Source organism: Malaclemys terrapin, chromosome 7 (genome assembly GCF_027887155.1).
Source record: "Malaclemys terrapin pileata isolate rMalTer1 chromosome 7, rMalTer1.hap1, whole genome shotgun sequence".
In the NCBI taxonomy this organism is placed as follows: Eukaryota; Metazoa; Chordata; order Testudines; family Emydidae; genus Malaclemys; species Malaclemys terrapin.
Genome location: NC_071511.1, coordinates 98271712 through 98289309, shown reverse-complemented (window position 1 = coordinate 98289309; position 17598 = coordinate 98271712). Strand labels below are relative to the sequence as shown.

Here is a 17598-nt window from a genome sequence, read left to right as displayed (position 1 = left end):
TGGAAATTACATGCATACAAACAATACAGATGTAGTGTTTAGATCATACATATTATTTCACACAAGTAACATTAACTTTCCCACGTCACACACGTACTGTATGGGCCAGACTGGGATCAGATTATACTCAGGAACATGATGTGGCCATGTGTGTTCAGGCACTCCTGCCTCTGCCTCCCCCCACCCCACTATTGTGTTGCCTGTACAAGGAGGGAGAAGTTTTTTTCCCAAGGGCAGGACAGCTCCCCGCAGGGAAGTGTGTTGAGCAAACAGTATAAGCATCTAAACAAGGTAAATGTGTATGTAAGACAGGGTGGGCAAACTTTTTGGCTTAAAAGCCACATCTGGGTATGGAAATCGTATGGCAGGCTATGAATGTTCATGAAATTTGGGGTTGGTGTGCGAGAGGGGGTGAGGGCTCCGGCTGGGGGTGCGGGCTCTGGGGTGGGGCCAGAAATGGGGAGTTCAGGGCGTGAGAAAGCTCCGGGCTGGGGAAGAGGGTTGGGGTGCGGGCGGGAGGGCTCAGGCTGGGGGTGCAAGCTCGGGGTGGGGCTGGGGATAAAGGGTTGGGGATGCAGGAGGGTGTTCTGGGCTGGGACGGAGGGGGATGAGGGCTGGGCAGGGGGTTGGGGCTCGGGAGGGGGTCGGGATGCAGGCTCTGGGTGGTGCTTACCTCAAGCAGCTCCCAGAAGCAGAGGCATATCTCTTCTCCAGCTCCTACGTGGAGGCACGGCCAGGTGCCTCTGTGCACTGCTCAGTCCGCAAGCGCCGCCCCTGCAGCTCCCATTGGCCACGGTTCCTAGTCACTGGGAGCTGTTGGGGTGGCACTTGGGGCGGGGGGCAGCGTGTGGAAACCCCTGGCTGCTGATACGCGTAGGAGCCAGAGGGGGGACATGCCGCTGCTTCCAGGAGCCGTGCGGAGCCATGGTACGCGTGGAGAGGATCAAGCCCCAGAACCCGCTTCCCAGCAGGAGCTCAAGGGCCGGATTAAAACATCTGAAGGGCCGGATGCTGCTCCCGGGACATAGTTTGCCCACCCCTGGTGTAAGAGTAAATTAGTGCTACTTAGGATAAGAATCTGTACATCTTGTCCTGACTTTTCAATGTGTCATTCACACAGGGTTTTTGTATTGTTCTCTTGATGTTTACATTCTAATTTTAAGCCACTAGCAAAATTGTAAGAGTGCAATTCCACGGAGATCATGTTACAATGTCAAGATGAAACAAATCAATACCAGGACAAGTCTTTACAAACCTAATTATAATGTCAACATGAACTAAAATAAGGTCAATACACTAATATCACTAGTCAATGTACTAACCAAACTCAAAAGTACATTAAAACTACTACATTTGAAAAAAATATGTTAAATACATGGACATTTTTATTTGAGATCCATTTATCCAAGCCTTTATAGCACTTATGGTTTTCTATTAGTGTTCCCAACTCTTTTGTTTACCACTTGAACATATATATTTCATAAATACGGAGTACATATGTTTGTTGTCTGGGCTTAGGGAAAAAAACTTCACCACTGAGGCTACGTCTTCACTACCCGTCTCAATCGGCGGGTAGAAATCGATCTCTCGGGGATCGAATTATCACGTCTCATCGGGACGCGACAGTCGATCCCCAAATCGACGCTTCTACTCCACCAGCGCAGGTAGGAGTAAGCGCCATCGATGGGAGAGCCTCGGTGGTCGATTTGCTGCCGTCCTCACAGCGGGGTAAGTCGGCTCGAATACGTCAAATTCAGCTAGGCTATTCGCGTAGCTAAATTTGCGTATCTTAAATCGATCCCCCCCCAGTGAAGACGTAGCCTGAGAGTAGATGAGTAGCCAATGGGGCCTAAATCCTTCTATTTTGTACAGAAGTTAGCCCTTTATTTTAAAAGAATTTAAGTTCTTGGTTGTAGAGGTAACCTTCTAAATGTGCACTGAAGGGACAGGATTTTCTTGAGCCCACAGACTAACAGTTCCTTACTGTTCATGCAGCTCCTTTACATTGAAAGTAACAGCAGACTTTCATTCAGAACTTCTTGGGCAGCAGTGAAATGGACAACATTTATGTCAATTTCACTTTGCTAGGGAAAGCTGCAAGCAGCACTGGAGTTTCTCACACAGGTGAGGAAGACCAACAAAACAGCAACTGAGTGTGTGTGCATGCAGGACCTAAGGGTGGGCAACCAAGTTCGTCACCTTGGGCGCGCCCTTACGGGGAGTGCTGGACCACTGTGCTGCTTGGCTTTTTGGGGAGAGGAGGGCAGCTGGTTTTGATCAGTTGATTGGCCGGCCCCCTCTCCTCAATTGTGTGGATATTTTTTTTGCTCAGCAACTCATGCATGTGGATGCCTAAAATGTTTTCCATCCTGGCCAACAAAACAGCTAGGGCTGCTTCTGTGTGTGTGTCAGAGAGACCAGTTTTACTCTAGCAGCAACCAAGGTCCTGGGGAAGGGAGAGTAGGAGAAATCTTTCCTCTTTTCCCCTTAACAGTCAGGATACTCTGACAGGGGAGTGGGAGAAAGAAAGCTCCTTTTTCATTCCAGTGGACAGGTGCCTGGGCTACTAATTTATCCAACATCTACTGGCTAAAGTTTGATACAAAAGATGACATCCAACACTAATGCCATTCTGGAGCCACTAAAATCATAGGCACTGATGCTGTGCGTACTCTGGGGCTGGAGCACCCATGGGGAAAAACAAACAGTGGGTGCTCAGCAGCCCCTCGATCAGCTCCTCCCCCTTCCCCAGCACCCATATATCAGTGCCTCCTCTTCCCTTCCCAGCGCCTGCCGCGATCAGCTGTTCCACAACGTGCAGGAGGCGCTGGGGAGGAGGGGGAGGAGTGAGTGAGGAGTCGGAGCAGGGACAGGAACAGGCAGGGTGGGGGCAGGTCAGGATAAGGCAGGGCCAGGGTGGGGCCTTGGGGGAAGGGATGGAGTGGAGGCAGGACCTGCGGTAGAGCAGGGGTCGAGCACCCCGCGGCACATTAAAAAGTTGGCGCCTCTGGCCAAAATTACTGACTCCTGTTCTGTCCCCCACCAAAAGCAAACAAAAATAACTCTGACTGTCCATGATGATCACAACCATTCTGCATTAATATAAATGACCACCACAATTTCAGGTTTTACAAATAATAAGCTTATCATGTGAACTTCAAATACTAGTATTGCCATACCAGATAAGTCAAGTGGTCATTCTACTCCAGTATCCTGTCTCTGATAGTGGTCAGTACACTTATTCAGATTCTTAATTTTTACATTTTTATTAAGTTAGAAAATGGTGAATGATGCATTTCTCACTTGTGATTTGTGTCAAGCTCTTTTGGGATGAAAAGTTGAATTCAATTAAAAATGCACAAAACCAACATTTTTAAAAATTAGTTAAATAAAACTACTGTAAATATGCTGGATACATAAGAAAAAAGGTTTATTAAAACATGCTTTGCATTTAAATCTAACTGATTGATTAAGCAAAGGAAGTATTATCTGTAGGTTAGTGAACTGAATTGATTGTTTCCAGCCACCATTGTCCTTCAAAACAGGCCAAAACTATAACAGGGTTCAAAAAAGAACTAGATAAGTTCATGGAGGATAGGTCCATCAATGGCTATTAGCCAACATGGTCAGGGATGCACCACCATGCTCTGAATGTCCTTAGGGGAGGGTCTCAGGCCCTGTGCTCCAATCCAAGCCCAAACGTCTATGCTGAAATTTTATAGCTCCGCAGCCCAAGCCCTGCAAGCCCAAGTCAACTGACCCAGGCCAGCCACGGGTCTTTTATTAGTGAAGACATCCCACAAGATGTCCCTGGGTAATACATTTCATAAGCTGGTTGTGCATTGTGTGAAAAAGCATTTGCTTTTATAGTTTTGAATTTGCCCTTTCAGTTTCATTGAATCCTCCATTGTTCTTTTATAATAAGAATAATTTTGTGTTGTCTGTAAACTTTGCCATCTCACTGCTTACCACCTTTCACAAATCATTAATAAATATATGGGATAAGACCAATCCTGGTACAGAATCTTGTAAGCACCCCACCGTTTACCTTTAGCATGATGAAAACTGACTTTTTATTCCTATTCTTTGTTTTCTGTCTGTTGCCAGTTTCTGATCCATGATAGCATTTTACCTCTGCCTCACGACTACTTCATTTCTTTAGTAGCTTCTCATGAGGGACTTTGTCAAAGGCCTTTTAAAAAAGTCTAAACAAATATCAACTGGCTCTTTTTTAACCACTATTTTATTGATCTGTTCAAGGAATTTTAACAGATTGCTAAGGGACAATTTTCTTTTGCAGAAGCCATGCTTGTTAATTGCTATCATATCATGATATCCTAGGTATCATTCTATTTTTAATTATTGTTTCAGCCAATTTACCAGGTACAAATGTAAGGCTTACTGGGCTGTAATTTCCCAGAGCTCCCCATGTAGTATCCTGTATAGTAGCAGATTTTCATGACAGACTGTCTGTTTTTTGCTAGAAGCTCAACTACTTCATTTTCAGGGCCTGTCCCTGTCAGTTTAAAAACAAACAAACAGAATGTTGTCTCATGGTTTTTGTCAGCCCTCGGAGAATTGTCACCTGAATAGCCACTGGCCAGCTGAGCTGGTAAGACAGACAACAGGATGGGTCAGTACATATGCACCTCAAGGAGCACTCCAGCTCTGACATAAGTCCCCAGGAAGCCTCACAACAAGCAACCTTTTCATGATAATCCTCTTCCACACAAAGGTACTGTCTACATGAGGAAGGCTTTGCTGGTATCAGTATCTGCACTGGACAGGGTTTGCTGGAATAGCCCTACTGGCAAACCCTCCTAGTGGAGACATAGCTTATACCGGCAAAAAGTTCTTTCACTGGTATAGCTTATATCAGTTCCCAAATGAAATAAGCTACACCAGCTAACAGACTTTGCCAGTACAACTCCATCTATACTAGGGCTTATGCTGGCATAGGTCTGTCAGGTAGGACTTTTTTTTTTTTTTCCACTTTCTTAACCAACATGCCAGCAAAACATTTAAGTGTAGACCTAGCTGAATGGACATAAGCTGTAATGGCGTAAACTGGTAAAACTGCAATTATACTAGGACTTTTGCAGTCACAGCAATGTCAGTAAAAAACAAACATATCCTTAACCAACACAGCTATACTGGTAAAAGTTTCTAATGTCGACAAAGCCAAAGTCAGATCCATGCAAAGTGCAAGACTCTGGACACTGCAAATGGTGAGCCTACGAGCAGTGCAGCCGCACTAACACATGCAGGCAGCCACTGATGAAAAAAGTGTGGGCTGGTGTTAGAACATAAGCACAGCCAGACTGGGTCAGCCCAAAGGTCCATCTAGCCCATTATCCTGTCTTCCAACAGTGGCCAATGCCAGGTCTTCCTGCTTCTCCTCACAGTCTCTGGGCCAAAGGTGAGCACAGAGAGTGTAGTATGATGGTGGCAAAAGAACAAAGGGAATAAGAGGGACTGATTAGAGCAGGTCAAAATCTTTCATTCCATATTTTTTTTTAATTAAAAATGGCTTTTTCATCAACCTGGAAATTTGTTTTCAATTATTATTGTTTTCAAAAATTAACAAGCTATTCGGGGTTCTTAATTAAAACCTGAAAACTTTTGAAGAAAAATCTTCTAAAGTAAAAGTAAAATTTTCATCTTTTTTTCATAGGAACAAAACGTATTTCCCAGCCAGCTCTAGCATGACTAGTGAATGTGATAGAAAAACAGTGTAGAAGGAGACAGAAGGGTGAACTAGGGTATTCCACCTCCATCTTTGGGTGCCTAACTTTAGGCACACAAGTTTGAAATATCTGGCTTACGTGACTTAACAATGGCCACAGATAGAGTCAGTGCCTGAGCTGGGATTAGTCCCTTGCTCTCAGGCCTTTGATTAGTCAACTAGACTACATCGGCTCTCATACTACCGAGTTGCCCTTCCTTGTGGTCACAGGTCATGCAGGGTACTCAGCAAAGGCACTGAGACAGGCCCAGGCAGCTAGCTATTAGGAAGCTTGCGGTGGTTCTAGTGCCTTCACCAATAGTTTACGTGACACTGATTACAACCACAAACTCGGTATGCAGTCTTCACCACCACTCTAACCCCTCCTCCCCCCACAAAAATACACCAACCCACAAAAATACACCAAAGACCTGGAGTTATGCTTTTTTCTGGACACCAAATCCTAAACTGGGATGGCTGTTAATAACCCACAATGCTTAGGAAACAATCAGCTCCGCGCTTTAACCACTAGAATCATAGAATCATAGAATATCAGGGTTGGAAGGGACCTCGAGAGGTCATCTAGTCCAACCCCCTGCTCAAAGCAGGACCAATTCCCAACTAAATCATCCCAGCCAGGGCTTTGTCAAGCCGGGCCTTAAAAACCTCCAAGGAAGGAGACTAGCGATTGGTTCATATCCTTTTACATTTTCAAGGCTATCTTTGCATGGAAGAAGACTTACGCTTTTCTTCAAATCAAGAGATTCCACCAGAGACTGGGAATTTTACCAAACAGACTGATGGCCTGGAATGGTATTGCCTCGCGTACAGGCTCATAAGAAAATTAACATTCCACCACTCACCAGCTACCAGGTTTGTAATTACCTATGTCTTTGTGTGTGCCTTCCAATTCTCAGTGTGGTTTTATTTCCCTAGATTACTGCCACCCACTGCTAGCCTGTAATTGACCGCCCCTATGAGTCCACTCTCAAAGCCTATGGAACTCCTTCCAGTTTTGCTGAAGTGAACAGCTTGTTTTGAACCCTGAAAGCACCACCACCTTTTGAAGCACAAGTTGAAGAGACATGCTCAAGAAAAGTGACAATGTATAAAACAAGAAGAGCGACTGGATAGTGAATTGCTCATGCATACAGGCCTATGCTGTCAGCATTGCACTCTATAGACTTATGCTGCCATCTAAATATTTCATAGCAACCACTCTTAAAATGTATGGCTGCAGCTGATGCCCAGGTAATATCCCTCTGGTATCTCCAGACAATACCATATGATGGAAAAACAAGCTATAGACAGTAAGGAAGGCACATTATCACAGATATGGACCAGTTGTCAAATAGTGAACTATAGGTCATTTATAGCACGCTGAGTAAATGCTCCGGTCAGCCAACTCTGCTTTGCCCTGCTCCTTTTAAACCACGTGTCACCAAGAGGCATGGAGCACCACACTTTTAAGAAAAAAACACTCAACCTGTTGCAGCAGTTGAAAAACCAGATGGGACTGTCACTTACTCAAGTCACTGAGCCCTAGATTCATTGCATCAACCAATGGTGTCAATATAGTCTGAGACATAAAGCATGACGACTGTACATGCACATTCCTTCCTTGCTGCTGGCTGACCAATGACTTCCCATTCTGATTAAAATGGAAACAAATGATTCCCAACATAATATGATCCAGGCTTCAGTGGCCAAACATATATTATACTTCAGCCTTATATGGATACTAATCTCAAACTGTGGTGGTTCTGGTATCATCTTTTTTTTCCAGAGCTTCCATACCATGTGCAGCAACGTATTCAGGCAGAACACCAGCCAGAGTGACAGCAAGAGGACTACTAAAAGTAGCAATAGAACATCATGTCCCTGCCACCCCAGACTCCTACAGAGCACGTAGAATACTTTACTTTCTCTTATCAATCTATACAGGTTCAGGACTTGCAATCCAAATTCAATCAGCTTCTAGATCAGTGAAAAATTATTATTGTTAAATATTTTTTCTTTAAAACAGTCAACACATAAGGGAAGACATTTTGATATATCCAAAAATAAAAAGTTAACTGTGGTGCTAACCTCACCATTCCCATCACCCCCACCCCCCAGCCAAATATCCAAAATGTTATTCTCTGAGTTGCTCACCACTCAGTGTATATTTTGAACACCCGGGATGTTCCAATGTTACTGACAGTTCTGAGCATGCCATTGATAGTTATAGCAGAATGATATTTGGCAAACCCTATGCTTTTAAAGAAAAACAACTGCCTTCCAATTGCCACTGAAGATATTCAAGCCAACTAAGACGCCAATAAAGAAGACCCCCTTGTTCACAGTGATTTGACCTGTAGTTTCCTTTTTTCACGCACATCTATACTTGATGCCCCACTTTTTGATGGGCTTATTGACAAACTTAACCCCTCCCCCCCACAGCTGTATATTTGATGAACTATCTGCTGTGCTCTGTCAATCCTTGAGTGACTGGGATTGATAGAAAGACCACAACTCACAAATATATTTTCCTCCTCAATATTTTCTTCTTATATTTTGTCCTTTTTATACATCTTGGTTGTTTGTTTTTGACTCCTTCATGCTTTAGTTGTAGTGCTGAATTTTGATGAGACAGTTAGTGCAACCATTTTTGTTTTTAAGAGTACATGTGTCCAGTAGTAAGATCACTTGTGATTATTTTTGTTACTTTTGACATACCTGGGCTTATCAAATATCTTCATAGAAGCCTCACTTACACTAATTGACAACAATCTCTCTTCATTAAACCTGCAAGTTATGAAAGGTCAAACCAGATTCTATTTGAAAGGTCAACACCACTTCTATTATAACAACAGCACCCCGCATGTTCTTCAGTCACTGTGCCTCAAATAAACTTGCAAAACATAACAATTTGTCTTTTCAGTACGGACATCAGTATTTTTGCACAATTGGAAGAACAAAACTTTTGTAGTTTTTGCAACTTTCACTGTTTCCTGCCATAAGATTTACATATAGGAATCACACTTACTACAAATATTATAGATTGCTAATATTAATCCAACATAAATATTATTTGCATATGTACAGACACAAGCCATCTGTTTAAATCTGCAAGTATGACTAATAAAATATAGGCAAGCTTAACTGATGTCACAACAAAAAAATCTATTAATTTTTACCTTAAAGATACTATAACATGAAACAAACGATTTTCTAGAACTATACCAGTCTATAATCAAATTCACCAATTAGTGAACCAATATCAGCCATACTGATAAGAGATTCCTATAAATAGCGGTCACATGCAATTGCTTTTGGGGAAAAAAAGTAACAAAATATTGGCTAATCTCATTTCATTCTCATAAACCAAGAACTATTTAAAAGTGTTTCACTTGGAGTAGTCAAAAATCTACAGAGAATGAAGTTTACTACAATTTTAAAAGGGTGATTCAGAGGATCAAGGCAGTCTGTATACATTTGGCATTTGGCATAGATTTTCTTTTTTAAAAAGAGAAAGTGAATCATTATACTGGAAGCTGCAGTTTTTCCAGTCAAATTTTCAGCCATGATATAAATTGGAGAACATGATTTTGCATGCCTACTGTCCAGAATTTTGACAGTGAAATTTAACATAGCCCAATGATTCTCATTTTATCATTGACAGGTGTCAAAATAAAAAGATGCATTTAAGTCTAAAACATAATCCTTATATTAGTCACCCACTTTTGAGACTGTGAAATATCACAGTTTAACAATTTACCCAATATTATGTACTCTACAAGGATTACCTGTATTTGTATCAGAACAAGACAAGCGTGCTCTCTTCAGAATTACAATAAATAACTGCAGCTTAGCTTTAAATGAAATGAGGTACTTTGGATCTAACCTGAGTTTAAATGGTGTCTGTCTTTTCCTAGTGGCAAATTTAAATTCAGCACCTGGATTCATAATTCCACAGATCTCACAAGCATAATCTAAGGCAACCACTTTACATGATTTATGGCTGTTCTCTAGATTCAGATGACAAATCTCTATGGAGCAGGTGCAATGGGGTGTGGTTCCACCCCCCCACGAAATAATTTCCTAGTATGTAAATTAATTAGCAAGTGTTCATTCCTATGGTGTAACCAGGGAACTATGAATGTACTAGCTGTGTTTATTATTTCATATATTTTCAAGTGACCTGGAAGTCCGGAGGTTTAAGTCACAATGTTTTTGACAGCATCAGTAGCCGTAAAAGTAGGAATGAATGATGCAGAGTTATGCAGGGAGAGCCGATTCTTAACTATTGAAAGGATTAAGGACATCAGGCTACTTGCGTGTCTGTTTACTACTCTTCCTGGGCTACCAAGGGATCTCTAGCAATAAAAGCAGCAGTTACTCATGCACAACCATAAACTGCCCCCCAAATCCAGCCCTGTTTCCTGCCTGATGCTGGAAACAGGAGCCAGGGATTAAGCCAGTCCCTGGCTTCTACGGCAAGTCCTTACTCTCATTACCTCCTCCGGAGCCATAGAGAGCGACGCTTCCTCGGCGTCAGGGTATGCCGGGCTGGGAGCTGGAGCAGATGCTGGAGGGAGCGGGGGGCAGGCGCGCAGTCGCTTCACCCCACAGTGCTGCGGCTGGAGCCGGTGGCCCCGTCCGCTCCAGATAAATGCAGGAACAGCAGCAGCCCCATCATGATTAATTAATCAGCGCGGGTGACCAGAGCAGGAGACGCGGCGCGAGGGGAGGGCAGGCGGCTCGCACGGTCACTCCGGAGTTGCTGGAGGGACTCATGGCTCCTCGGCCGGCCGGGCACATTGCGGAGGGGGGCCGCTCAGCGGGGAGCGCGGCCCTGGCTCCGAGAGAGGGGAGGAGTCTGGGTAGGTGACTAGACACCCGCTGTCGGAGCGAGCCCGGCTCCTGCTTACCCTGCCTTGGGAGGTACCGCTCCCGCTCCGGGGCCACCGCCGGACTGGGCTCCGGGCGCTGCCCCGCCCGCACGCCGCTCTCGGGGAGCAGGCTGCCGTGACTGCCGAGGCGCTGGGAGTGAGGGGGCGGGGGTAGCGCTCAGCTCCCGGGCAGGGAGGCGGTAGCGCCGGGGCATCCAGCGCTGTACCTAAACCCCTGCTCCAGCAAAGCCGGGCTAGTCCGCGGGGCAAGTTCAGGCTCGCCCGTGGAGAGGGACTCCAGCGGGCAGGGCGCTGCAGAGGGGCCGGGCGGCTGAGCGGGTTCCAGCAGCTTGCTCGTTTGAATGGTGAGGTTTGGGGATGTTGGACCAAACCCCCATTGACTTCAATGGCACCACCCCTGGCTAGTTCTTTGCCCCACATGGTGCCTTGCTTGCTGCCAAATAAAGAGACAGGCCCCTTGTCCCAAGAAGTTTAAAAACGAGGGTCCGAATCCCGCAGCGACATTAATGGGGCTCCAGGTGGGAACAGGGCTCTCCCCAGGATTTGCAGAATCAGAACCTAAGGACCAATTGCCCCTTGGTTACACCAAGTGGATGGGGAGCAATAGGGTTACATTGGTAATTGACGAGCATATAGCCCACATCATGCCAAATGAGGGCAAAGTCTGAGGAAAGAGAACAAAAGACAAGAGGAAAAGGGAAAACTGCTCTTAGAGGAATTTAATTTACATGGGGCAGTGTTGTTTTATGTTTTCTTTCTTTCCTTTTTTTGTTGTCGATTTTTAGGTGTTGGCTATATTCAAAGGAATAAGCACTAGCAATTCCACGGTTGAGCTTGGATTGTGGTTTGTGCTTAAAGCAGCCCGTTTCATACTTGACTGAATGAATTTAGTCTACAAGTTTGGCACAGTAATACTTCATTACTTGTCCCTTCAGAGGACAATTGCATGTTCTTTGTTTTATATTAATTTTTGCAGAAGAAACATTTTCAAATTCTTCCTTTCTGAAATGTTACCATTTTCCTCACGTTTGGGAGTGCTGTAATTCTAACCACCAATCTTCCAATAACTGCATACATGCTGTGATAACTCAGGCAAAAGCCAGTTATGAAATTTTAAGCACACACAGTTATTCTATTAGTTGTCACAACCTAATTCAGTTTGACCAAGGTGATTCAAATGGATGACTACTTCTGTTTCTGCCTTCAGAAACTGCCAGCCTGGCTCCCTAACATTTAATGAAACGTGAATAATTTGTTTGAAATTTTAGGTTCTCTTTTTCATATAAATTTAATTTTCCATGTAACTTTCTGACCAGTTCTAACCCTGACTTATCAGTAGTGTTCTACACATATTCCTAGGCTTCAGGGAAGAGTTGGTGGGAAATTTTTTTGAGAGAAATTTCACATCTAAAAATGCAGTTTCATCAAAATTGAAATATTTCATGGGAATATGTCGATTTCAACACATTCTTTTTGATTCATTCATTGCATTCTTTTTGATTCATTTCCTTTTGACTTTTGTTATATCAATTAATTGTTAACATTTATATAAATGTTATGTAGAATATATATTTAATTTTTAATAAGTTTAAAGTGTTTTGACACTATTGGGACCATTGGCCCAAGGTTTTATTACTTTCCTTAGAAATTTTCTTCACAGTAGTATAATAAAGTGAGCTTATTCAGATAAATATGGATTTAAATTTGCATAAAACTCACAGGAACTTCATCGTATTAAACCTCAGGGCTTGACATCTGCAGCATCTGGTATTCATGCAGTGCTAACCTTTGAAAGACTCCAGAGAAGTGCATCTTCTCGAATATTTATTTGGTAATTGGGTATTGTAATCCATGACCTCTTAATTATCATGAAATGACTTTTCTCACTGAAGTCATAAGACAGTTAGAAATTCTTATTAATATTAAAGTGACAGACAAGTTAGTTGGAGTATGTCAGTGTTATTCTATGAATACTGGAATTTCTTTTCATAAAATGGGGTGATCATTTCACTCTTCAGTGGCTAATGAGGATATTCCTATTGAGAACAGATAATTTCTAAAACTGCCACACATATTACTTATTCTATTTCCCATTTTAAATCTACTCACTCTTGCATCCACTGTACTGAGTTGGTCCTTCTGAGAGACTGAATTGAAGAAAAAGAAGGGAGAAGAGAAAATAGGAGGGGTGAACAATTTGAGTGGGTATGGACTAATGAAAGATTATATAAAAAAAGGAGACATTTCTCCAGAGCCTTGGGTCTCACCGAGCTGTGCAGGACCAGGGCAGAGGGTGAATAAAGGATTAAAGCCACCATTGCACTCCCTTGCTCATGCAGGCAGCCACAGGCCAGTCTTAGGGCAGGTCTTCACTACGGGGGGGGAGGGGAGTCGATTTAAGATATGCAAATTCAGCTACGTGAATAGTGTAGCTGAATTCGACGTATCGGAGCCGACTTACCCCGCTGTGAGGACGGCGGCAAAATCGACCTCCGCGGCTCCCCATCGCTGGCACTTAGAACTACCTCCGCATTCCAAACATCTCAAATTATTTTGCAAAAGTGAACCTTAGAATAATTTTATATATCCAGCTATCTGATGATCCTAGTGCAATAAATGAATATTCTCAGTGTGTAAATAGCAAGACATACACCTGTTAAATCATTGCAGAGTGTGCCAGGGCAACAGTGCTTGTTCTCTCTCTCTCTCCCCTCCCCCCCCCCTTGTACCCTCATTTCTCTCCCTGCTCTCCTCTTCTTCACTTTTACCAGACAGATCTAAATACAACTAATTAGCTAACTTATATAATGACAAAGTCTGCTTCTACCAGGAAATGTAATAGTTTGGCAATACATTTACTGGGGGATCACAAGGTAGGCAATGTTGGCTAATTAACAGTGCCAGAGTTCTTTAGTAAATTTATTGCAGCACAACTGGTGGCTTTACTGTTAATTGGTCATACTTTTTTGCAGCTGGAAAAACCTGAAATCGCCAAAATGTAATATAAAGCACACTCATTAATTAAAACGTTTGCCTTGCTAAAAAGGAGACCCTTCTAAACTTTCTATCTCTTACAATGTACGTATCATTTACACAACATGATGGCTGCTTTAATAATATTGCATGTTTATAGTTCATCTATAAGGATCCCAAAGCATTTAGTATATTAACATATTTATATAACTAAATAGATAAATAACTGGAGCAGAGATTGTCTTTTATTATATGTCTGTTGAATACTTTGCACAAATGGGGTCCCAACCCTATTGGGGCCTCTAAGCACTACTATAATACAAATAATAATTACATATATACACACACACACATCTTTATAGAGTCATTTTGTTCAGTACTGAAAAGCAGCCACCATTGAGATGGATGGTGGCAGTTGTTTAACAGCTCACAGAAAAACTACACAATAATTTAGAATAGTGAATAAAGAAGACTTATATGCAATGGTTTAATATGATGCAGAAAGAAAGAAGAGGGGCAACTACTGAATCTCCAGCACCATTTCAAGCAGTATCCTGGGTTTTCCTTGGAGATCTAGCCAATTACTAACCAATGCCAACCTGCTTAGTTTGTGAGATCTGACAAGATCACAGCCTGAGGTTGTATGGCTGCTTGGAATTAACTTTTATCTAGAAAATGTAATTAAGAATGTTTTTTTTCTGCTCCTGATTACTAAAAAAAACCCACATACACAAAACAAAGAATAAAAGTGAACCACAACAGCCAGCAAAGTTAAATGCTACAGAAACATCAGTGCAGGCATTAGCACTTCAAAAGAAAAAAGCTATTTTAAAATTTAACTGCTTGGCAGATACAGCAGACAGAGCAAGAATGAAAGGGAGGTAAGGATTCATAGATTCTAGGACTGGAAGGGACCTCGAAAGGTCATCAAGTCCAGTCCCCTGCCCTCATGGCAGGACCAAATACTGTCTAGACCATCCCTGATAGACATTTATCTAACCTACTCTTAAATATCTCCGGAGATGGAGATTCCACAACCTCCCTAGGCAATTTAAATTAAAGGAAGGGAGAGTAGGAAGAGGAGAAAAGTAACTGGGAGGAGGGACAGGAAAATAGATGAACCTTACATTATTCAAAATAAAAAAAGCCAATCTATGTGCTCTGAAGGTGAAATCCTGACTCCATTGACTTCAATGGCAAAACTCCTATTGACTTTAGTGATGCAAGATTTTCCACACTTTATGGATAACAATGTGTCAACACAACCCCTCAGCATATTTATTTCTTTTTTTAGCTCACAGTTGCCTATCAATTATAATACCAGAATTGTAGAAAGATTCTTAAGATGAGGAAGAAATTGACTCTTACTTCTGTTTTCTCTACTCAGGAAAATGACCGAGAGCTGAGCAAATTTTTTCAGACAAATAGATTATTCACTGAAAAATACAGTTTCAGGCCAATCAAAACAATTTGTAAATTTAGATAAAAGTAAGTTTGGGGCTAGATTCACAAGAAGGCTTAGCAGCCATTCACAAACAAACAGTCATGGTGTGGCTACCCCATATAACATTTAGCCTGAAGGTTATGTTACTCACCTGGGCTATGGGACACCCAAACTCAAATCCCTACCCCAAGGATTATTTTATTAGTGATACAAAGTGAAATAGCTTCAACAGAAGAGATTGAGAGTAACCCACTCCAGACTACTCTATAGCCTGGTGGTTAGAGCACTCATTAAGGAGGGGCGCAGACTCTGGGTTCAAGTCTCTGTTCCAGAGTGGGGATTCAGATCTAGGTATCTCACATCCCTTCCGAGTGCCCTAACCACTGGGTAAAGTTTATCGAGGCAGAGGGCACCCACACCTCCTCTGTTTTGTAAATCTACCCTATCATGTTCTTGCTTTTATTTAAAGGGGAAGGGGGAGATTAAAAATGCTCAGAAACAAAATGAAACATTAGCTTTGGGTCAGATAAAATGCTTCATTTGACCCAGAATGAAATTAATCAACTTTTTGGGTTATCAAAAATGCTGAAAAGTTTTGGCTTTGGTTTTCACTGAGCTGAAGGGTTATATTGGTTAATTCATACAAGGACCTAGTCTAAGTTGCTGTTCACAACTATCGTGCTATACAAACATTAAATAACCATTAATAATATATTAAACTCATACATTTTCAAGAAATCACAGAGTTCTAGCCCCTTGATTAATGCATTGACATTATCAGGCATCCCAGCACAATGATTGCAACACATAGGGAATTAAGACAGAATGCTCAGTGAATGAGTTTGTCATGCAAGATATATGGCAGACAGTTTGCCAATCTATACTGTTGCATAACTGATTATTCTTCAAGGTGAAAAATATATTGGGTCTGATTGGCATGATAACACTGACCAATTAACTTTATGTTTGAATAAACTTACCTGGCTCATTAAGTCCTTGTCCATGGTAAACATTGTTTAAGAAAATCTACTTTTGATACCAGTTGTACAGTTCAACTGGTAGTAGTAATGATAGAAACCCTTGTGCAGATCAATCAGGAGTATTTCAACCACCATGACATCTATTGGAAGACCTTCTTCTGAGCAGGATTAGATGATATGGTTAAAAGGCCAGTCACCTGTCTATGCTGGCATTACTGTTGTTGCTACTCCTGGGTTTGCACAGGTGGAAGTACAATGGTGGGAAGTTTCAGACACATCTTAAGGACCAGACTATGCCTTGATGGTGCTGGCCCCACTTGGGGACATTGCAGAACCTCATTCCCCAGGGCAGTTGTGACAGGAATTCTGTTCCAGGAAAAAACAGTCTCCCCTGGATTTCCAAAGGTCACCATGGAAGATGAACACACGCTATCATCCATTAGGTCCCTATAACAGAGCAACTCTGATCAACAGATTCCATCTCCTCCATTCCCTGTTGGGGTGGCTGAAAAAGGAGCAGTCCCTAAACTGAGTGGAGCACAGAGTCTGCAACTGTGCCTGGCTCTTGTGCCAGGGCTGTAAAGAGAGAAAGGCCCTTTGCAAGTTTACCACACAAGGGCCAATCACAAACTAGGCCTAAATGTAAATATATCCCTTGGCACTGGGCAAACAATTTTCTCTCCTTTCTTTTATGAAGGAGAAATAGGGACCAGAATTTGGTACACAAGAATTACTTAAAAAAATATTTCCTCCAGTTTTTGAAAGTTGCAGTTAATCTCAGCTTTATTCATCTAGGTGCTGAGAAAATCTGAGACAGGGATTTTATTTATCCAGACATTGGGGAATGATCATTATCCTCTTTATCAAGTAAAATATTCATTATGGTTTAACAGATGACAGTGATAGATACAGAAGAGAAAAATGCAGAGAACAGGCAAAACCCCACTATTTTCCAAGGAGAATGTGAAGTCATATCAATCAGCATAATGAAACAGAGGTTAACTGATAAATGATTACATTTACAATGAAAGAATCACATTACATACCTTTAACTTATACATTAAAGTTTTTATGTTCCTCCACCTATTTATCCCTGCATGTACATAATGTTTCAGGCCATAAAAGCAGTTCAGTTTCCCCCTTTATCTGCATGGTTGCGTTAACAGTTATTTAATTAAATTTTTTTAAATGGTTTTGAGTCACAGGCTTAAAACTTGAACTTTTCTTATGAAAGAAAGGGTTTGGAAGCAGGATCAGACTCAAAAAGAAAAATATTTCAAATGAAATGCTTGGGGTTAAAAAGAAAGAAATATGTCTAAAATACAAATGAATTAATTTAATATATAAAGCCAGTTTGGTTTCTATTACTGCTTGTGTAGACAGAGTAATTTTAATTTAATGAATGGGAGGAAATGTGAAGGGTTCTAAATACAATATTATGAAACAAATAACACCTGTTAATGGGTTGGTTAAATGTTATTGAACTCTGTGTTAAAATATCTGATGGACTTACCGTAGTTTTCTACTTGCACCTGGGAGACCGGGCCTGTCAAAGTTCTCTTTATAAACTGCAGTTTTCAG

General features: G+C 42.0%; 1 protein-coding gene across 2 annotated transcripts in view; it reads right to left on the bottom strand.

The window, feature by feature from the left end:
- The window catches only part of LOC128840592 (heparan sulfate glucosamine 3-O-sulfotransferase 1-like), a 120051-nt gene extending 109343 nt beyond the window's left edge, over positions 1–10708 (bottom strand). Inside the window, exon 1 of one of the 2 annotated variants that reach the window (XM_054034789.1) lies at positions 10225–10708. The gene's annotated coding sequence lies outside the window, so the exon portion shown is untranslated. Of the gene's footprint in view, positions 1–9611; positions 9661–10224 lie in introns of those variants that run through there. The other variant, XM_054034788.1, reaches the window with a different exon arrangement.
- Between the last annotated feature and the right edge of the window lie 6890 nt (positions 10709–17598).